The following is a 22,991-nucleotide window of genomic DNA, read 5'->3' as shown; positions in this document are numbered from 1 at the left end:
AGAACAAAAAAAAAGAAAAGAAAAAAAAAAAACACGCCAGGGAGAAGCGTTCCTGGTCTCCCCAGGGATGAAAGTACCTTCCCATCAGCCCCAGCGCTGGTTGGTGGGTACACTGGTTCGAACCCAGGGTGCTTTTCAGGCCTGTTAGGGGTACCACAATGATGGCCAGAGGCTCCTGAGTGGATAGTAAGGTTGGAATGAGGGGAGGTGGGGCACATGTGGCAGAAAACAAAAAACAAAACAAAAAAACCGCACCGCTAAGAAGCGTTCCTGGGTCTCCAGGGAGGAAAGTGCCTTCCCACCCCTGCACTGGTACCTGGAGACCCTGGCATCCCTGGTTCGAACCCAGGGTGCATCTCGGGCCAGGTAGGAGTACCACAAATCAGAAGAAGGTCCCTGATTGGAAGACAAGGTTTGAGGGAGATATGGTGAGGCAACTGTTGGAGAAAAAAAAAACCACGCTGCCAAGAAGTGGGGCATGTGTCGCCACAGACCAAAGTGCCTTCCCATCAGCCCCTGTGCTGGGCCACAGGGACACTGTGGTCCCTGTTTCGAAAGTAGGGTGCATCTCGGGAACGTGAAGGGTACCCCAAAGCAAGCAGAAGTCCCCTGAGGGGAAGGTAAATAGAGAGGGAGGTGAGGTGGTGCACCTGTGGCAGAAAAGAGTAATCGTGATCCCAAGAAGCTACCCTGGGTCCCCAACGGAATAAAGTTCCTTCCCATCAGCCATGGAGCTGGGCTCCGGAAACACTGGAGTCCTTGGTTCGAATGGAGGCAGCGTTTCAGACACATTCATGGTACCCGAAAGCGGGACGAAGGACCCCGAGGGGAAGGTAAGGTTTGAGGCGGGGGAGGTGTGTTACCTGTGGAATAATAAAAAAAGAAAGCGCCGCCGAGAAGTGTTCCTTGTCCCCCACGAATGAAAGTGACTTAACATCAGTGCCTGAGGGGGGGTCCAGGGACCGTGGCCTTCCTGGTTCAAACTCAGGGTGCCTCTCGGGCTGACTTGGGGTATCACAAAGCAGGCTGAAGGCATCTGAGGGGATGGTGACTTTCGAGGGTGGGGAGCCAGGGCACTAGTGGCTACAAATAAAAAAAAAACCGCACCACTGAGAAGCGTTCCTGTGTCCCACATGTAAAACAGTGCCTTCCCAAAAGGACCTGCACTAGGCTGGAGGGACCCTGGAGTCCCTGATTTGAATCCAGGGTGCATCTCATGCCCACTAGTGGTACCCCAAAGCGGACAGAAAACCCCTGAGGGGAAGGAAAGTTTTGAGGGAGGGAATGTGGGGCAACTGTGTCAGAAAAAACCAAAAACAGTGGCAAGAAGCATTACTGCGTTCCCCAGGGAGGAAACTGCCTTCCCCTCAGCCCCTGTGCTGGGTCCCAGGGACTTGGCATTCCTGTTTCCAGACCAAGGTGCATCTCGGGCCCGGTACTGGTATGACAAAGAGGGCATAAATCCCCTGAGGGAACAGTAAGGCTTGAGGGAGGGGAGTTGGGGCACGTGCGGCAGAGAAGATTAAAAAACGCACTACCGAGAAGCGTTCCTGTGTCAACCCCAGACAAATATGCCTCCCCATCAGCCCCTGTGCTGCTCCCCAAAGACCCTTATGTCCCTGGTGCAGACCCTGAGTGTTTCTTGTGCCCATCAGTGGAACCAAAAACCTGGCAGAAGACCCCTGAGTGGAAGGTAAGTTGTGAGGGCATGGAGAAGAGGCAACTGAGGGAAAAAAAAAAGCTCCACTGAGAAGTGGGGCCTGCATCCCCCACGTATGAAAGTGCCTTACAATCAGTCCCTGTGCTGTGCCCCGGGGACCCTGGCGTCCCTGGTTCGAATATAGGGTGTGTCTTGCACTAACTAGGGTACCTAAAGTTTGCAGAAGGCCCCTGAGGGAAAGTCAAACTGTGAGGGAGGGGAGGTGGGTCACCGGTGGCAGAAAAAAATGAAAGAAAATTGCGCCACTGAGAAGAGTCCCTGGGTCCACCATGGACGAAAGTGCCTTCCCATCAGTCTGTTTGCTGGGCCCTGTGGACCCTGACGTCCATGCTTTGAAACCATGGTGCGTGTCAGGCAGACTAGGGGTACTCCAAAACGGACAGAAAGACCCTGAGGGGAAGGTGAAGTATGAAGAAGGGCATATGGGGCTCCTGGGGCAGGAAAAGAAAAAACATCACTCCAACGAGGAATGTTCCTGGGCTCCCCAGGGATGAAAGTGCCTTCCCATCAGCCACAGCACTGTTCCATGGGCAACCTGGGTTCCCTGGTTCAAACCCAGTATGCCTTTCGGCCCGTTAGGAGTACCACAAAGAGGGTCGGAGGCTCCTGAGGGGATAGTAAGGTTGGAGTGAGGGGAGGTGGGGCATATGTGGCAGATAAAAAACAAAAAACAAAAAAACGTGCCACCAAGAAGCCTTCCTGGGTATTCACGGACGAAAGTGCCTTCCCATGAGCCCCTGCGCTGGTACCTGGAGACCCTGGCATCCCTGGTTTGAACCCAGGGGGCGTCTTGGGCCAGGTAGGGGTACCCCAAATAGGAGAGAAGACCCCTGATTGGAAGATAAGGTTTGAGGGAGGGATGATGGGACACCTGTTGGAGAAAAGAAACAAACAAACGCGCCACTGTGAAGTGGGGCATATATCGCCACGGACCAAAATGCCTTCCCTTCAGCCCCTGCGCTGGGCCACAAGGACCCTATGGTCTCTGATTCGAATGTAGAGTGCATCTTGGGAACACAAAGGGTACTCCAAAGTGAGCAGAAGTCCCTCAGGGGTAATATTTACATTATTTACTCAGAAGGTAAATAATGAGGGAGGTGAAGTGGTGCACCCGTAGCACAAAAAATAAATTGCGACCTCAAGAAGCTATTCTGGATCCCCCATAGATGAAAGTTCCTTCCCACCAGCCCCAGCAACGGGCCCCGGGAACACTGGAGTCCCTGGTTTGAACACACGCTGCATTTCGGACCCACTAGTGGTATCCAAAAGAGGGACGAAGGCCCCTGAGGCGAAGGTAAGGTTTGAGGGCAGGTAGGTGGGTTACCTGTGGAAATATAAAAAAAGAAAGCATCTCCAAGAAGCGTTCCATGTCCCCCACGAAAGAAAGTGGCTTCCCATCAGCACCTGCGGTGGGCCCGGGGACCGTGGCCTTCCCGATTCGAACCCAGGGTGCGTCTTGGGCCAACTTGGGGTACTCCAAAGCAGGCAGAAGGCACCTAAGGGGATGGCAACCTTCCAGAGAAGGGAGACATGGCACTGGCTGTCACCCAATAAGAAAAAAACCACCCACCACTGAGAAGCATTCCTAGGTCCCACAGGGAAAACCGTGCCTTCCCATAAGGCCCTGCGTTAGGCCCCAGGGATGCTGGTGTCCCTGGTTCGAACCCAGGGTGCGTCTTGGGCCCACTAGTGGTACCTCAAAGCGGACAGAATTTCCCTGATGTCAAGGTAAAGTTTGAGGGAGGGGATGTGGGGCACCTGTGTCAGAAATTACCAAAAACACACTGGTGAGAAGCATTCCTGGGTCTCCCATGGATGAAACTGCCTTCCCATCAGCCCCTGTACTGGGTCCCAGGGACCTGGCATCCCTGTTTTCAGACCGGTGTGCATCTCGGGTCCGGCAGTGGTATGACAAAGAAGGCATAAGGCTCCTGAGGGGGAAGTAAGGCTTGAGGGAGTGTAGTTGGGGCACCTGTGGCAGGAAAGATAAGAAAGGCACTACCAAGCAGCATTTCTGGGTCATCCCCGGATGAACGTGCCTTCCCATCAGCCCCTGTGCTGCTACCCGGAGACCCTTATGTCCCTCGTTCGGACCTGGGTGATTCTGGTGCCCACTAGGGTACCACAAACCTGGCATAAGGCCCCTGAGTGGAAGGTTAGGTGCAGGAAGAAGAGGCAACTGAGGGAGAGGAAAAAAAGGCACCTCTGAGAAGCGGGGCCAGTTTCCCCCACGTATGAAAGTGCCTTAAATCAGCCCATGCGCTGTGCCCCGGGGACTCTGGCTTCCCTGGTTCAAATACAGGGTGCATCTTGGGATTGCTACGGGTACCCCAAAGTGGGTAAAAGGCCTCTGAGGGAAAGGTAAACTGTGAGAGAGTGGAGCTGGGGCACCAGTGGCAGAAAAAAAAGAAAGAAAATCGCACCACTGAGAAGCGTTCCTGGGTCCACCACAGACGAAATTGCCTTCCCATCAGTATGTGCGCTGGGCCCCGGGGACCACGGCTTCCATGGTTCGAAACCAGGGTGTGTCTCGGGCCCACTAGGAGTACTCCAAAATGGACAGAAAGACACTGAGGGGAAGGTGAGTTTAGAAGGAGGGCATATGGGGCTCCTGTGGCAGAAAAAGAAAAAAAAAGTGCCAGTGAGAAGCGTTCCTGTGCTCACCAGGAACGAAAGTGCCTTCCCGTCAGCCACAGTGCTGGGCTGTGGGCACCCTCGGGTCCCTGTATCGAACCCACGGTGCCTTTCAGGCCCGTTATGGGTACCACAAAAAGGACCGGAGGCTCCTGAGGGGATAGTAAGGTTGGAGTGTCGGCAGGTGGGGCACATGTAGCAGAAAAAAAAAATTGTGCCTCCAACAAGCATTCCTGGGTCTCCACGGACGAAAGTGCCTTCCCATGGGCCTCTGCGCTGGTACCTGGAAACACTGGCTTCCCTGGTTCAAACCAAGCGTGTGTCTCGGGCTGGGTAGCAGTACCAGGAATTGGAGAGAAGACCCCTGACTGGAAGATAAGGTTTGAGGGAGGGATGGTGAGGCACTTGTTGGAGAAAAAAAAAAAGGTGCTGCTAAGAAGAGGGGCATGGGTTGCCACAGACAAAAACGACTTCCCATCAGCCCCTGCTCTGGACCACAGGGACCCTGCAGTCCCCGGTTTGAATGTAGGGTGCATCTCAGGAATGCAAAGGGTACCCCAAAGCGAGCAGAACTCCCCTGAGAGGAAGGTAAATAATGAGGAAGGTGAGGTGGCACACCTGTGGCAGAAAAACATAATCACAAGGCCGAGAAGCTATCCTGGGTCCCACCCAGGGAAAGTACCTTCCCATCAGCCCCAGCACTGGGCCCTGGGAACACTGGATTCCCTGGTTCGATCGCAGGCTGCGTTTTGGAACCGCTAGTGGTAGCCGAAAGTGGGACAAAGACCCCTGAGGGGAAGGTAAGATTTGAGGGTGGGTAAGCAGGTTACTTGTGGAATAATAAAGAGAGAAAGCACAACCAATAAGATTTCTTTGTCACCCACGGAGAAGGTGCCTTCCCGTCAGGGCCTGCGGTAGGGCCTGGGAACCGTGCATTTCCCAGTTCAAACCCAGGGTGCTTCTCTGGCCGACTTGGGGTACCCCACAGCAGGCAGAAGGCACCTGAGGGGATGGTAACTTTCGAAAGATGGGTGCCGGGGCACTTGTGGCACCAAATACGAAAAAAACAACTCACCACTGTGAAGTGTTCCTGAGTCCCACAGGGAAAACAGTGCGTTCCCAGAAGGCCCTGTGCCAGGCCCCAGGGATCCTGGCTTCCCTGGTTCATAAGCAGCGTGCGTCTGGGGCCCACTAGTGGTACCCAAAAGCAGACAGAAGACCACTGAAGGGAAGGTAACTTTTGAGGGAGATGTGCGGCACCTGTGTTGGAAAATACCAAACACACACTGGTGAGAAGCCTTCCTGGGTCCCCCAGAGACGAGACTGTCTTCCCATCAGCCCATGCACTGGGTCCCAGGGACACGGCCTCCCTGTTTCCAGACTACCGTGCATCTCGGGACCCATAGTGGTGTGACATAGAGGGCATAAGGCCCCTGAGGGGAAAGTGAGGTTTGAGGGAGGGGACTTGGGGCACTTGTGGCAGAAAAGATAAATACGCACTACCCAGAAGCGTTCCTGGGTCATGTCCGGACGAATGTGCCTTCCCATCAGCCCATGTGCTGCTATCCGTAGTCACATAGGTCCCTGTTTCGGACCCTGGGTGTTTCTCGTGCACACTAAGCGTACCACAAACCTGGGACAAGGCCTGTGAGTGGAAGGTAAGGTGCAGGGAGAAGAGGCAACTGAGGGAGAGAAAAAAAAATGCACCACTGAGAAGCGGTGCCTGGGTCCTCCACGTATGAAAGTGCCTTACAATCAGCCCCTGCTCTGTGCTCCGGGGACTCTGGTGTGCCTGGTTCTAATACAGGGTACATCTTGGGTTCACTAGGGGTATCCCAAAGTGTGCAAAAGGCCTCTGAGGAAAAGGTAAACTGTGAGGGAGGGGAGGTGGGGCACCGGTGGCAGATAAAAAGAAAAGAAAATTGCACAACTGAGGAGCGCCCCTGGGTCCACCACGGAAGAAAGTGCCTTCCCATCAGTCGGTGCGCTGGGCCCCAGGGACCATGGCATCCATGGTTCAAAACCAGGGTGCATCTCGGGCCCACAAGGGGTGCCCCAAAGTGGATAGAATAGCCCTGAGGAGAAGAGAAATTTTGAGGGAGGGGATGTCTGGCACCTGTGTTGGAAAAAAACACACACATACTGGCAAGAAGCGTTCCTGAGTCCCCCAGGGACGAAACTGCCTTCCTGTCAGCCCCTGCGTTGGGTCTCAGGGACCTGGTGTCCCTGTTTCGAGACCAGGGTGCATCTCAGGCCTGGTAGTGGTATGAAAAAGAGGGCATAACACCCCCGAGAGGAAAGTAAGGTTTGAGAGAGGGGTTTTGGAGCATCTGTGGCAGAAAGGGTAAAAAATGTACTACCGAGAAGCATTCCTGGGTCATCCTCGGACGCATGTGACTTCCCATCAGCCCCTGCCCTGCCACCCAGAGACCCTTATGTCTCTGGTTCAGACCCTGGGTGTTTCTCGTGTCCACTAGGGGTACAACAAACCTGGCAGAAAGCCCCTGAGTGGAAGGTAAGGTGTGGGGAGAAGAGGCAACTGAGGGAGGGAAAAAAATGCGCCACTGAGAAGCGGGGCCTGTGTCCCCCACGTATGAAAGTGCCTTAAAATCAGCCCCTGCACTGTGCCCCGGGGACTCTGGCATCCCTGGTTCGATTACAGGGTGTGTCTTGGGTTTGCTAGGGGTACCGCAAAGTGGGCAAAAGGCCCCTGAGGGAAATTTAAACTGGTAGGGAGGGTAGGTGGGGCTCCAGTAGCAGAAAAAAAAAAAAAAAAGAAAATCGGGCCACTGAGAAGCCTTCCTCGGTCCACCACAGAAGAAAGTGGCTTCACATCAGTCCATGTGCTGTGCTCCAGGGACCCTGGCGTCCATAGTTCGAAAGCACGGTGCATCTCAGGCCCACTAGAGATACTAAAAAGGACAGAAAGACCCTGAGGGGAAGAATAGGTTTGAAGGAGGGCATATGGGGCTCCTGTGCAGAAAAACAGAAAAAAATAACGTGCCAGCAAGAAGCGTTCTTGGGCTCCGCAGGGACGAAAGTGCTTTCCCATCAGAACCAGTGCTGGGCCGCGGGTACCCTGGGGTCCGTTTCGAACACAGGGTGCCTTTTGGGCCCGTTAGGGGAACCACAAAGAGGATCAGAGGCTCCTGAGGGGACAGTAAGGTTGGAGTGAGGGGAGGTGCCGCACATATGGCAGAAAAAAGAAACACGTGGCCAAGAAGTGTTCCTGGGTCTGGACAGAAGATAGTGCCTTCCCATGAGCCCCTGCGCTGGTAATGGGAGACCCTGGTGTGGCTGGTTCGAACCCAGGGTGCCTCTCGGAGCAGGTAGCGGTAAAAGAAATCAGAGAGAAGGCCCCTGATTGGAAGATAAGGTTTGAGGGAGGGATGATGAGGCACCTGTTGGAGGAAAAAAAAAATAACAACGCACCAAAGAGAAGCGGGGCATGGGCGGCCACGAGCTAAAATGCCTTCCAATCAGCCCGTGCTGGGCCCTGAAAACACTGGAGTCCCTGGTTCAAACGCAGGCTGCGTTTCGGACCGTTAGAGATACCCGAAAGTGGACTTAAGGCCCCTGAAGGGAAGGGAATTTTTGAGGGCAGGGAGGTGGGTTACCTGTGGAATAATTTAAAAAGCACCACCGAGAAGTGTTCCTTGTCCCCCACAGAAGAAAGCCTTTCCATCACCGCCTGCGGTGGGTCTCAATGACAGTGGCCTTCCCAGTTTGAACCCAGGGTGTGTCTCGGGATGACTTGTGGTATCCCAAAGCAGGCAGATTGCACCTGAGGGGATGGTAACTTTTGAGGGAGTGGAGACTGGGCACTAGTGCACCCAATAAGAAAAAACAATGCACCACTGAGAAGCATTCTGGGATCCCACAAGGAAAACAGTGCCTTCCCATAGGGCCCTGCGCTAGGACTCAGGGACCCTGGTGTCCCTACTTCAAACCCAGGGTGCGTCTCAGTCCCACTAGTGTTACCCCAAAGCGGACAGAAGACCCTTGAGGGGAAGGTAAGTTTTCAGGGAGAGAATGTGGGACACCAGTGTCAGAAAAAAACCAAAAAACACCCCAGCGAGCAGCGTTCCTGGTTCCCCATGGAATAATAATAATAAAAAAAAGCTCTGCTGAAAAGAGTATTTTCCCCACGGAAGGAAGTGCCTTCTCGTCAGCGCCTCTGGTGGGCCCCTGGGACCGGGGCCTTCCCAGTTTGAACCCAGGGTGCATCTCGGGCAGACTTGAGTTACCCCAAAGCAGGCACAAGACACCAGAGGGGATCGTAACATTTGAGAAAGCGGAGCCGGGGCAGTGGTGGCACCAAATAAGAGAAAAACAACATACCGCTGAGAAGCATTCCTGGGTCCTACACGGAAAACTTTACCTTCCCATAACGCCCTGCGCTAGAACCCAGGGGCCCTGGTGTAACTGGTTCAAACCCAAGGTGCGTCTCGGGCCCACTAGTGGTACCCCAATGAGGACAGAAAACCCTGAGGAGAAGGTAAGGTTTGAGGGCCGGGATGTGGTTCAGCTGTGTGGGAAAATAACCAAAAACACACTGACGAGAAGTGTTCCTGCATCCCCCAGGGAAGAAACTGCCTTGCCATCAGCCCCTGTGCTGGGTCCCAGGGACCTGGCATCCCTGTTTCCAGACCAGGGTGTGTCTTGGGCCCGACAGTGGTACAAAAAAGAGGGTATAAGGCCCCTGAGGGGAAAGTCAGGTTTGAGGGGAGGGGAGTTGGGACATTGTGGCAGAAAAGATAAGAAAGGCAGTACCGAGAAGTGTTCGTGCGTCATCCCCAGACGAATGTGCCTTCCCATCAGCCCCTGCACTGCTACCCGGTGACCATTATGTCCCTGGTTCGGATCCTGTATGTTTCTCATGCCTACTAGATGTACTGCAACCCTGGCAGAAGGCCCTTGCATGGAAGGTAAGGTGCAGGGAGAAGAGGCAACTGAGGGAGAGAGAAAAAAATACACCACTGAAAAGGGGGAATTGTATCCCCCACATAGGAAAGTGCCTTGTATCAGCCCCTATGCTGTGAACCGGGGACTCTGGCATCCCTGGCTCCAATACAGGGTGCATCTTGGGTTCACTAGGGGAACCCCAAAGTGGGCAAAAGTCACCTGAGGAAAAGGTAAACAGTGAGGGAGGAGAGGTGGGTCACCAGTGGCAGAAAGAAAAGAAAGAAAATTGCGCCACAGAGAAGCGTTCTTTGGTACACCACGGATGAAAGTGCCTTCCAATCAGTCTGCGCGCTGGGCCCCGGGAAGCCTGGTGTCCATGGTTCGAAAGCAGGGTGCATATCGGGCCCACTAGGGCTACTCCAAAACATCAGAAAGACCCTGAGGGGAAGGTGTGGTTAGAAGGAAGACATATTGGGGCTCCTGTGGCAGACAAAGAAGGAAAAACATGCCAGCGAGCAGCGTTTCTGTGCTCCCCAGGTAAGAAAGTACCTTCCCATCAGCCCCAGTGCTGGACCACGGATACACAGGGGTGCCTGGGTTGATCTTAGGGTGTCTTTCAGGCCTGTTAGGTGTACCACAAAGAGGGCAGGAGGCTCCTGGGGGGATAGTAAGGTTGGAGTGTGGGGAAGTGGGGCACATGAGGAAGAAAAAAAAACGAGCCACCAAGAAGCGTTCTTGGGTCTCCACGTATGGAAGTGCCTTCCATGAGCCCCTGCGCTGGTACCTGGAGACGCTGGCATCCCTGGTTCGAACCCAGTGTGAGTCTGGGACCAGGTGCAGCTACCACAAATTGGAGAGAAAGCTCCTGATTGGAAGATGAGGTTTGAGGGAGGGACGGTGAGGCACCTGTTGGAGAAAAAAAAAAAAAAACAACACAAAGCTGGTAAGTGGGGCTTGGGTCGCCATGGACCAAAATGCCTTCCAGTCAGCCCCTGTGCTGGGCCACGGGTACCTTGCAGTCCCTGGTTTGAATGAAGGTGGCCTCTCGTGAACACGATGCGTACCCTAAAGCTAGCAGAAGTCCCCTGAGGGGAAGGTAAATAGTGAGGGAGGTGAGGTGGTGCACCAGTGGCAGAGAAAAATAATTGCGAGGCCGAGAACCTCTTCTGGGTCATCCTTGGACGAAAGTGCCTTCCCATCAGACCTGGCCCTCTGCCCCGGGAACACTGGAATCACTGGTTCGAACGCAGGCTGCGTTTCCGACCCACTAGTGGTACCGAAAAGCAGGAAAAAGCCCCTGAGGGGAAAGTAAGGTTTGAGGGCAGGGAGGTGGGTTACCTATGGAATAAAAAAAGAAAAACGTGCCAACGAGAAGCGTTCCTTGATACCCACGGAAGTGCCTTCTGTCAGCGCCTGCTGTGGGCCCAGGGACCGTGGCCTTCCCGGTTCGAACTCAGGGTGCGTCTTGGGCTGACTTGGGGTACCCCAAAGCAAGCAAAAGGCTGCTGAGGGTATGATAACTTTCAAGAGAGGGGAGCTGGGGAACTAGTGGCACCAAAAAAGAAAAAAACAATGCACCACTGAGAAGCGTTCCTGGGTCCTGCATGGAAAACAATGCCATCCCAGAAGGCTATGCGCTCGGCCCCAGGGACCCTGGCGTCCCTGTTTCCAGCAGGTGGCATCTCAGTCCTGGTACTGGTACAACAAAGAGGGCATAAGGCCTCAGATGGGAAAGTAAGGTTTGAGTGAGGGGAGTTTGGGTACCTTTGGCAGAAAAGGTAAAAAATGCACTACCGAGAAGAGTTCCTGGGTCATCCCCTGACGAATGTGTCTTCCCATCAGCCCCTGCGCTGCTACCCGGTGACCCTTATGTCTCTGGTTCGGATCCTGGTGGTTTCTCTTGCCCACTCAGTGTACCACAACCCCGACAGAAGGTCCCTGAATGGAAGGTAAGATGCAGGGAGATGAGGCAACTGAGGAAGAGAGAAAAAAAAGCCACTGTGAAGCACAGCCTGTGTTCCCCACATATGAAAGTGTCTTACAATCAGCCCCTGCGCTGTGTCCCGGGGAATTCTGGCATCCCTGGTTCAATTATAGGGTGTGTCTTGGGTTCACAAGGAGTACACCACCATGGGCAAAAGGTCCCTGAGGGAAAGGTAAACTGTCAAGGAGGGGAGGTGGGGCACCAGTGGCAGAAAAACAAGAATGAAAATCGCAAAATTGAGAAGGGTTCCTGAGTCCACCACAGGCGAAGTGCCTTCTCATCAGTCCGTGGGCCACTCCATGGGGACCCTGGCGTCCATGATTCAAAATCACGGTGCTTCACGGGCCCACTAAGGGTACTCCAAAACGGACAGAAAGACCCTGAGGGGAAGGTGAGTTTAGGAGGGCATATGGGGCTCCTGTGGCAGAAAAAAAAAAAAACAAAAACGCGCAGGAGAGAAGCGTTCCTGAGCTCCCCAGGGGCGCAAGTGCCTTCACATCAGCCACATCGCTGGGCAGTGGGTACCCCAGGGTCCCTGGTCTGGTTTGTACCCAGGGTGCCTTTCAGGTCCTTTAGGAGTACCACAAAGTGCGCTGGAGGTCCCTGAGGGAATAGTAAGGCTGCAGTGAGGGGAGTTGGGCACATGTTGTGGGGAAAAAACAAACAAACAAAAAAACACTGCCGGGAAGCGTTCTTGGGTTTCCACAGTTGAATGTGCCTTCCCGTGAGTCCCTGCGCTGGTACCTGGAGAGCCTGCCATACCTGGTTGGAAGCCAGGGTGCCTCTCGGTCCAGATAGGGGTACCACAAATCAGAGAGAAGACCCCTGCTTGGAAGATAAGGTTTGAATGTGGTATGGTGAGGCACCAGTTGGAGAAAAAAAAAATCGCAACCTCGAGAATAGGGGAATGGGTCACCACGGACAAAAATGTCTTCCCATCAGCCCCTGTGCTGGGCCTCAGTGACCCTGCGGACCCGGGTTCAAATGTAGGGTGAATCACAGGAACGCGAAGGGTACCACAAAGCGAGCAGAAGTGGCAAGTGCGTCTCAGGCCGACCTGGGGTACCCCAAAGCAGGCACAAGGCACCATAGGGGATCGGAACTTTTGAGCATGGGGAGCCAGGGCAGTGGTGGCACCAAATAAGAAAAAAACAACGCACCGCTGAGAAGCGTTCCTGGGTCCTACACAGAAAACATTACCTTCCCATAAGGCCCTGTGCTAGACCCCAGGGACCCTCACGTAAGTGCTTCAAACCCAGGGTGAGTCTCTGACAAACTAGTGGTACCCCAAAGTGGACAGAAGAACCCTGAGGGGAAGGTAAGGTTTGAGGGAGGAGATGTGTGTCAGCTGCATGGGGAAAAAACCAAAAACACACTGGCGAGAAGCGTTCCTGCATCCCCCAGGGAAGAAACTGCCTTCCCATCAGCCACTGTGCTTGGTCCCAAGGACCTGGCTTCCCTGTTTCCAGACCAGGGTGCATCTTGGGCCCGGTAGTGGTAAAACAAGGAGGGTATTAGGACCCCGAGGGGAAATTAAGGTTTGAGGGAGGAAAGTTGGGGCACCTGTGGCAGAAAAGATAAAAAACGAACTACCAAGAAGCATTCCTGGGTCATCCCTGGACGAATGTGTCTTCCCATCAGCCCCTGCACTACCTGTTGACCCTTATGTCCCTGGTTCAGATCCTGGTTGTTTCTCATGCACACTAGGTGTACCACAACCCTGGCAGAAGGCCCCTGAGTGGAAGGTAAGGTGCCGGGAGATGAGGCAACTGAGAGAAAGGAAAAAAAATGCTCCACTGAGATACGGGGCCTGTGTCCCCCACATGTGAAAGTGCCTTAAATAAGCCCTTATGCTGTGAACTGGGGACTCTGGCATCCCTGACTCAAATACAGGGTGCATCTGGGGTTCGTTAGGGGTACCCCAAAGTGAGCAAAAGGCCCCTGAGGGAAAGGTAAACTGTCAGGGACGGGAGTTGAGGCACTGGTGGAAGAAAAAAGAAGAAAGAAAATAGCGCAACTGAGAAGCATTCCTGAGTCCACCGCAGGTGAAAGTGCCTTATCATCAGTCCGTGGGTCATTCATTCCCCGGGGACCCTGGCATCCATGGTTCAAAATCAGGGTGTGTTATGGGCCCTAGAGGTGTACTCCAAAACGGACAGAGACCCAGAGGGGAAGCTGAGTTTAGGAGGGCATATGGGGCTCTTGTGGCAGAAAAAGAAAAATAAAATTTGCAGACGGGAAGTGTCCCTGAGCTCCCCAGGGATGAAAGTGCCTTCTGATCAGCCCCATCGCTGGGCAGAGGGAAGCCCAGGGTCCGTGGTTCAAACTTAGGGTGCCTTTCAGGCCCGTTAAGGGTACCACAAAGTGAGCTGGAGGCTCCTGAGGGGAGCCTCCGTCCGTTTTTTTATTCTGCAACATGTACCAACTACCCTCTCTCCAAAGAGGGTTGGAGCGAGGGTAGTAAAGTTAGAGCGAGGGTAGTTGGGCACATGTTGCGGAATAAAACAAACATGCCGCCACGAAGCGTTCCTGGGTTTCCACAGTCGAATGTGCCTTCCCGTGAGTCCCTGCACTGGTACCTGGAGAGCTTGGCATACCTGGTTTGAACGCAGGCTCTGTCTCGGTCCAGACAGTGGTACCACGAATCAGAGAGAAGACCCCCTGCTTGGAAGATAAGGTTGGAGGGTGGTATGGTGAGGCGCCAGTTGCAGAAAAAAAATTGCAACCTCGAGAATAGGGGCGTGGGTCGCCATGGACCAAATGCCTTCCCATTCAGCCCCTTTGCTGGGCCTTGGTGACCCTACAGACCCGGGTTCAAATGTAGGGTGAATCGTGGGAATGCGAAGGTTACCTCAAAGTGAGCATAAGTCCCCTGAGGAAAAGGAAAATAGTGAGGGAGGTGAGGAGGTGTACCAGTGGTAGAGAAAAGTAATCACGACCCCGAGAAGCTATCCTGGGTCCCCCACGGATGAAAGTGCCTTACCGTCAGCCCCGGCACTGGGCCCTGAGAACACTGGAGACCCTGATTCGACGCAGGGAGTGTTTCGGACATGCTATTGATACCCAAAAGAGGGACGAAGGCCCCTGAGGGGAAGGTTAGGTTGAGGGCAGGGAGGTGGGTGACCTGTGGAAGGAAAAAAAAAAAAACCCTGCGCTGAAAAGAGTTTATTGACTGCATGGAAGAAAGTGCATTCCCATCAGCGCCTCCGGTGGGCCCTGGGGACCGTGGCCTTCCCAGTTTGAACCCAGGGTGTGTTCTGGGCCGACTTCGGGTACCCCAAAGCAGGCACAAGCCACCAGAGGGGATCACAACTTTTCAGCGAGGGGAGCTGTGTCACTGGTGGCAACAAATAAGAAAAAAACAACGCACCACTGAAGCATTCCTGGGTCCTACACGGAAAACATTACCTTCCAGTAAGGCCCTGCGTTAGGCCCCAGGGACACTGGCATACCTGGTTCAAACTCAGGGTGTTTCTCGGTCCCAGTAGAGGTACCCCAAAGGAGACAGAAGAACCCTGAGGGGAAGGTAAGGTTTGAGGAAGGTTATGCAGTTCAGCTGTGTGGCAAAAAGTCCAAAAACACACTGTCAAGAAGCGTTCTTGCATCCCCCAGGAAAGAAACTGCCTTCCCATCAGCCCCTGTGCTGGCTCCCAGGGACTTTGGCATCCCTGGTTCAAATACAGGGTGCATCTTGGGTTTGCAAAGGGTACTCCAAAGTGGGTAAAACTCCCCTGAGAGAAACGTAAACAGTGAGGGAGAAGAGGTGGGTCACCAGTGGCAGAAAGAAAAGAAAGAGAATCTCGCCACAGAGAAGGGTTCCTGGGTCCACCACAGAGGAAAGTTCCTTCCTTTAGTCTGTGCACTGGGCCCTGGGAAGCCTGCCGTCCATGGTTCAAAAGCAGGGTGCATCTTGGGCCCACCAGGGGTACTCCGAAATGGACAGAAAGACCTTGAGGGGAAGGTGAGCTTAGAAGGAAGGCATATGGGGTCCTGTGGCAGAAAAAGAAAGAAAAACACGCCAGCAAGGAGCGTTCCTGGGCTTCCCAGGTACCAGAGTGCCTTCCCATCAGACCCAATGCTGGGCCACGGGTACACTGTGGTGCCTGGCTCGAACTTAGGGTGACTTTCAGGCCCATTAGGTGTACCACAAAGAGGGCAGGAGCCTCCTGTGGCGATAGTAAGGTGGGAGTGTGGGGAAGTGGGACACATGAGGCAGAAAAAAAAACCATGCCACCAAGAAGCGTTCCTGGGTCTCCACGTATGGAAGTGCCTTCCCATGAGCCCCTGCGCTGGTACCTGGAGACTTTGGCATCCCTAGTTCAAACTCAGGGTGAGTCTCAGTCCAGGTATGGCTACTACAAATCAGAGAGAAAGCCCTGATAGGAACATAAGGTTTGAGGGAGGGATGGTGAGGCATCTGTTGGAGAAAAAAAAACGCCAAGCTGAGAAGTGGGGCATGGGTAGCCACGGACCAAAATGCCTTCCTTTCAGCCCCTTCGCTGGGTCACGGGTACCTTGCAGTCCGTGGTTCCAACGAACTCGAAGGGTATCCCAAAGTGAGCAGATTCTTGAGAACTCGAAGAGTACCTCAAAGTGAGCAGATGTCCCCTGAGGAGAAGATAAATAGTGAGGGAGGTGAGGTGGTGTACCAGTGGCAGAGAGAAATAATTGCAATGCCGAGAAGCTCTTCTGGGTCACCCACAGATGAAAGTGCCTTCCCATCAGCCCCCAGAACTGTGCCCCAGGAACACTGGAATCCCTGGGTCGACCACAGGCTGCGTTTCAAACATGCTAGTGGTACCCAAAAGCAGGACAAAGCCCCTGAGAGGAAGTTAAGGTTCGAAGGTGGATAGGTGGGTTACCTGTGGAATAAAAAAAGAAAAAAAGGGCTATGAGAAGTATTCCTTGCCACCCATGGAAGAAAGTGCCTTCCGTCAGTGCCTGCAGTGGGCCCCAGGTACAGTGGCCAACCCGGTTCGTGAGTTTGTGTGAGTGTGGGAGTGTGAGTGTGAGTGAATGTGAGTGACCATGAGTGTTAGTGTCTGTGAGTGAGTGTGACAGTGTGTGTGAGTGTGCATGTGAGGGTGTGTGTGTGAGGGTGTGAAAGTGTGAGTGTGAGTGGGCTTGAGTGTGTGAATTTGTGGGTGAGAATGTGAGTGACTATGAGCGAGAGTGTGTATGAGTGTGAGTGAGTGCATGTGAGCATGAGGGAGAGTGAGAGAACAAGTGTGTGTAAGTGAAAATAAGTGTGTGTTTGCGAGTGTGAGTTTGTGTGTGTGTGTGTGACCGTGTTATTGTCTGTGAGTACAACAGTGTGTTGAGCGTGCTAGTGTGAGTGTGGGCGAGTGTGTGAGGATGAGTGGGGTTAAGTGTGAATGTGTTTGTGAGTGAAAATGTGTGAGCAAGAGTGTGAGTGTGTGAATGTGAGTGTGTGTGAGTTTGTGAGAAGGAGAGTGTAAGTGTGTGTATAAGGGAAAGTGAGTGTGTGTGTGATCGTGTCCATGAGGGTGACAGTGTGAGTGGGTGTGCGACTGTGTGAGTGTGTGAGGGTGTGAGTGAAGGTGTGAGTGTCTGGGTGTGAGTGGGGCTGAGTGCGTGTGTGAAAGTGAGAAGGTGAGTGACTTGAGAGTCTGAGTGTGTGTGGGTGAGTGTGTGTGTGGGTGAGTTTGTGAGTGTATGTGTGAGGGAGTGTGTAAATGTGAGTGAAAGTGAGAGTGTGACCGTGTTAGTCTGTGATAGTGTGCGAGTGTGAGTGTGCATGTGTGTGAGGGTGTGAGTGAAAATGTGAGAATGTGTGAGTGGGGTTGACTGTGAGAATGTGAGATTGTGCATGAGTGTGAGATTGTGCATGAGAATGTGAGTGAGTGTGAGTGCATGAGTGTGTGTGAATGTGAGCTTGTGTGCAAGAGGGAGAGTGTGTAAGAGAAAGTGAATGAGTGCGTTTGTGAGTGTGAGAATGAGTGTGAGTCACCGTGTGTCTGTGAGTGACTTTGAGAGTATGAGTGTTCGAGTGTGTGAGTCAGCGAGTGTGAGAGGGTGATTGTGAGTGAAGGTGAGAGTGTGGGTGTGAGTGGGCTTGAATGTGTAAGAATGTGTGAGCAAGTGTGAGTGTGTGTGTGGATGAGTTTGTGTGTGTGTGAAGCAGTGTGAGTGAGTGAAAGTGAGTGTGAATGAGAGTGAATGTGAATGAGAGTGAGTGTATATGACTGTGTGTGTGAGGGTGCTTGCGTGTATGAATGTGTGTGTGAGAGTGACTGAGTGTGTGTGTGTGAGTGCGAGTAAGAGCTGGGTTACCTGTGGTATTACAACAAAAAATAAAAACGGGCCATCGGGAAGCATTTGTTGCCCCCACGGAAGAAAGTGCCTTCCCATGAGCCCCTGCGCTGCTACCTGAAGATTCTGGTATCCCTGGTTCGAACCCAGGGTGCATCTCAGTCCAGGTAGGGTACCATAAATCTCAGAGAAGGCCACTGATTGGAATATAAGGTTTGAGGGAGGGATGGTGAGGCACCTGTTGGAGAAAAAGAAAACTGTGAGTGTGAGTTTGTGTGAGAGTGTGTGTGAGTTTGTGTGAGAGTGTGTTTGTGACTGTGTGTGTGAGCAACTATAAGTGTGTCTGTGAGTGTGACAATGTGTGTGTGAGTGAGTGCACGTGAGTCAGGGTGAGTGTAAGGGTGAGTGTGAGTGAAAGTGTGAGAGTGTGAGTGTGGTTGAGTGTGTGTGAGTGTGAGTGTGAGTTTCTGAATGAGAATGTGAGTGACTGAGCGAAAGTGTGAGTTTGAGTGAGTGTGTGAGTGTGCATGTGGGTGTGTGTGAGAGCGTGAATGTGCATGATGGAGAGTGTAAGTGAAAATGAGTGTGTGAGAGCGAGTGTGAGTGTGAGAAAGTGAGAGCGAGTGTGAGTCTAGGTGTGTATTACTGTGAGGGTGCCTGTGTGAGTGTGTGAGTCTGAATGTGTATGAGTGACTGTGATTGTGTGTTTGTGAGCTGGGTGACCTGTAGTATTACAACAAAAAATAAAAAAGGGCCATCGAGAAGCATTTCTTGTACCCCACGGAAGAAAGTGCCTTCCCAAAAGACCCTGAACTGGGACCCGGGGACCGTGGCCTAACTGGTTCAAAACCAGGGTTTTTCTCTGTAACACTATGGGTGCCCCAAAGAAGTAAGAATTCACCAGAGGGGAAGTTAAGTTTTGAGGAAGGGGAGCTGGTGCACTTGTGGCTGAAAAAATAAAAGAAAATCGCTCCACTTAGAAGCGTTCCTGGGTCCCACACAGACAACAGTGCCTTCATATCAGACCCTGCACTGTCCCCTTGGGACCGTGGCATCCCTGGTTTGAAATCAGGGTGCATCTCGGTCCCTGCAGGGGTACTCCAAAACTGACAGAACCTGAGGGGAAGGTGAGGTTAGAAGGAGGACACATGGGGCTCCTGTGGCAGAAAAAGAAAAAAATGGAAGCCAGCGAGGAACATTCCTGGGCTCCCAAGGGACGAAAGTGCCTTCCCATCAGACACAGCACAGTTCTGTGGGCACCCTGGGTTCACTGGTTGGAACCCAGTGTGCCTATCGGGCCCATTAGGAGTACCACAAAGAGGGTCAGAGGCTCCTGAGGAGATAGTAAGGTTGGAGAGAGGGATGGTGGGGCATAAGTGGCAGAAAAAACAAAACGTGCTGCCAAGAAGTGTTCCTGGGACTCCACGGATGTAAGTGCCGTCCCTTGAGCCCCTGCGCTGGTACCTGAAGATCTTGGCGGCCCTGGTTCGACCCCAGGGTGTGTCTCCGACCAGATAGGATACCACAAATCACTGAGAAGGCCCCTGATGGGAAGATAAAGTTTGAGGGAAGGAAGGTGAAGCTCCTGATGGAGAAAAAATAAACTATGAGTGAGTGTGAGTTAAAGTGGGTATGACTGTATGTCAGTGTGTGTCAGTAAGTTTATGTAAGTGTGTGTGTGTGCGATTGTGAGTGTGAGAGAATGTGAGTGATCATCAGTGTTAGTGTCTGAGTGTGACTGTATGTGAGCGTGAGTGTGCGTGTGTGTGTGTGACGGTGAGTGTGAAAGTGAGTGTGAGTGGAGTTGAGTGTGTGTGAGTTTGAGTTTGTGAGAATGTGTGAGTGTGAGTGCGTGTGTGTGAATGAGTGTGTGTGAGGGCGGATGTGAGTATAAGTGAAAGTGTGTGAGTTTGTGTGAGAGTGAGAGTGTGAGTGTGTGTGTGAGTGACCTTGAATGTTAGTGTCTGTGAGTGTGACAGCATGGGTGAGTGTGCGACTGTGAGTGTTCGTGTGAGTGCGTGAGCATGAGTGTGAGTGAAAGTGTGGGTGTGAGTGGGATTGTGTGTGTGAGTTTGTGAGTGAGAATGTGAGTGACTGTGAGCAAGGGTGTGAGAGTGGGAGTGAGTGTGAGTGTGCATGAGTGTGTTCACGAGGGAGTGTGACTGTGAGTGAAAGTGTGTGTGAGTGAATGTGAGTTTGAGTGTGTGAGTGAGGCTGCTTATGTGTATGAATGGGTGTCAGTGAGTGTGTTAGTGTGTGAGTGTTTGTGAGCTGGGTTACCTGTGGTATTACAACAAAAAATAAAAACAGGTGATCGAGAAGCATTCCTTTTCCCCCAAGGAAGGAAGTGCCTTCCGGACAGCCCCTGCACTGGGCCCCGGGGACCATGGCCAAACCAGCTCAAAACCACGGTGTGTCTCAGTAACACTATGGGTGCCTCAAAGAAGGAAGAAGGCACCGGAGAGGAAGTTAAGCATTGAGGAATGGGAGCTGGTGCACTTGTGGCAGAAAAAAATAAAAGAAAATCACACCGCTTAGAAGCATTCCTGAGTCCCACATGGACAACAGTGCCTTCATAACAGGCCCTGCACTGGCCCCTGGGGAAAGCGGCATCCATGATTTGAAATCAGGGCACGTCTCGGGCCCTGCAGGGGTACTCCATAAAGGACAGAAACACCCTGAGGGGAAGGTGAGGTTAGAAGGAGGGCGTATGGGGCTCCTGTGGCAGAAAAAGAAAAAAATGGATGCCAGCGAGGAGTGTTCCTGCACTCCCCAGGGACAAAAGTGCCTTCCCATCAGCCATAGCACTGTTCTTTGGGCACCCTGGGTTCCCTGGTTAGAACCCAGTGTGCCTATCGGGCCTGTTAGGGATACCACAAAGAGGGCCAGAGGCTCCTGAGGGGATAGTTAAGGTTGGAGTGAGGGGAGGTTGGGCATATGTGGCAGGAAAAAATAACCCGTGCTGCCAAGAAGTTTTCCTGGGTCTCCATGGACAAAAGTGCCTTCCCATGATCCTCTGTGCTGGTACCTGAAGAAACTGGCGTCCCTGGTTCGAACCCCGGGTGCGTCTTGGGCCAGGTAGGTTACCACAAGGCACAGAGAAGGCTCCTGATGGGAAGATAATGTTTGAGGGAAGGATGGTGAGGCACCTGTAAAGATAAAGATATTCCACTAAATTTCATTTTTATTATGACATAAAACAACTGGTAATAGGCAACATAATTGAAAAAACTTCTCAGTAAATTCAATTTGGCCTTGGCCTAAGAATATAGATAAACGAACTAAGAGTTTATAATCTCAAAATAAACCTGCACATTTACAGTCATTTGATTTTACATAAGGATAACAAAAGAACAAAATGGGAAAAGAATAGTCTTTTCAACCAATGGTGTTGGGACAACTGGGTATTCATATGCAAAAAACAAATAAATTTGGACCAAATATCTTATTTAAAAATTAACTCACAATTGAACTGCTAACTGTAACAGCTGAAACTATAAAACTTTCAGAAGAAAACCCTGGCATAAATCTTTGTGACTGCATTTCGCAGTGTTTTCTTAGCTATGACTCCAAAGGTAAAACGGATTCAATGGACTTCAAAATTGAAAAGTGCTGTGTCTGAGAAGACAGTATCGAGAAGTGAAAAGGCAAGACACTGAGTAGAAGAAAGTATTGAAAAGCATGTATCTGATAAGCAACTTACATATATAGGATATTTAAAGAAACTTTGCAATTCATAGTAACAAGATAACTCAATTTAAAAAATGGGCAAAGATTCTGAACAGATATATCTGCAAAGAAGATATAAAGATGGATAATGAGCACACTGATAGATGCTAGATGTAATGAGTCATTAGGAAAATGTAAATCAAAACCACATGTGGTATCACTTCACACCACAGGATAAAAATCTTTGTTCAATAAAAAAGAGAAAGTGTTAGGAAAAATGTAAAGAAATTCAAACCCTTATCCCATGCTGCTGGGAATGTAAAGTGGCACAACCACTTTGGAAAACAAATTGGCAGCTCCTCAAAAGGTTAAGCATGAAATCACCATATGACTCAGAATTTCCAGTCATAAAGATATACTCCAGGAAAATAGAAAGATATGCAAGCACAAAAACTCATATGTAAATGTCTACAGCAACATTATTAATAGGAGTCCAAAAGTGGAGAGAATCAAAATGTCCATCACCTTTGGGTGGGAAAGAGCCCAAAGGTCCATCACCTGGTGAATGGATAAATAACTGTTTGATGCATCCGTACACTGGAGTATTACTCGGCAATAAGAAGAAATTAAGCACTGATCCTGATCTTAGGAGGAGACAGCAAAATGCCTAGGCAGATATGGAAGGGTCCCTGGAGAATCTCCAACCAGCCCCACAAGTGTTTACACCAGATGCTATGTGCAGAGAAGGGGACCCGGACTTGTCTTGCCTGGACATGCCAGCAGTGGACCAGAGGCCCACATACACTGGTGGGATGGGGTGGAGCCACCAGGAATTCGTGCCTTATGCAGGGGAGGAGACTGGTCACTTCAGCTCATGTGTTCCCGGCATTCAATTGTGAGGTGGAAATCTGTTGGCAGGACCCCCCTCTTTACTGAGAGATATCCTTTTCACATAATAAAGTCTGTCCTCCTCACCCTTCAATGTGTCTGCGTGCTTAATTTTTCCTAGTCCTGAAAGAAGAATCCAGATTTAGCTGAACTAAGGAGAAAACCCCGCATCAATACCTGCTACAACACAGATGCAGCATGAAAAGTTATGCTAAGTGAAATAGGCCAGTCACAGTAGATCACTTGTTTTATATTTCAGAGTCTTACAGGCAAATCTATACAAAGAAGGTGGGTGGTTCCCTAAGGCTTAGGGAGGAAGGGAAAACTAGTGAAGATGGCTAAATGATGTGGGGTTTGCTTTTAGGGTGATGAAAATGTTCTAAAATTGATTGTAATGATGACTGCATAACTCTCTGAAAATACTAAAGTCAGTGACTTGTATATCTTAAATGAGTGAATTGCATAGTGGGTTCATTATTTCTCAATAAACCCGTTACCCACCACCCCCTCCACCACACATTAATTGGGTACCAGTGATCTGGAGACAGGTACTGCTTGGTTTCAGATCACTGGCCAGAGTTCAAGACATAAGAGAAATAACAGTGTCCTTTTTATAGAAACAAGACTTATATTTTGAAAACTATCCTTTTCACTAGTATGAAGTCTGTAAAATTAAATGAAAAATCTTTCTTTCACTCTTTAAAGCATTGAGAGATTTACATTGAGGAATAAGACCTTGTTTTCTTTGGCCCCAATTTCTATCTAAAGGGTCTGGGAATCACACACTTCAAACTATAAAATCTCATCAGATGGGTATTTTTAACACTTATAATGTGGCTTACTTTCTACCCTGATTCTGGTACAGCATCACAGAGAGAAGCAGCTGAAGGAAATCAAAATATTTAACCCCAAATATTT

This window comes from Theropithecus gelada, chromosome 10 (genome assembly GCF_003255815.1).
Source record: "Theropithecus gelada isolate Dixy chromosome 10, Tgel_1.0, whole genome shotgun sequence".
Lineage (NCBI taxonomy): Eukaryota > Metazoa > Chordata > Mammalia > Primates > Cercopithecidae > Theropithecus > Theropithecus gelada.
The sequence above is the reverse complement of the archived record's forward strand: the minus strand, read 5'-3'. Positions refer to the sequence as shown.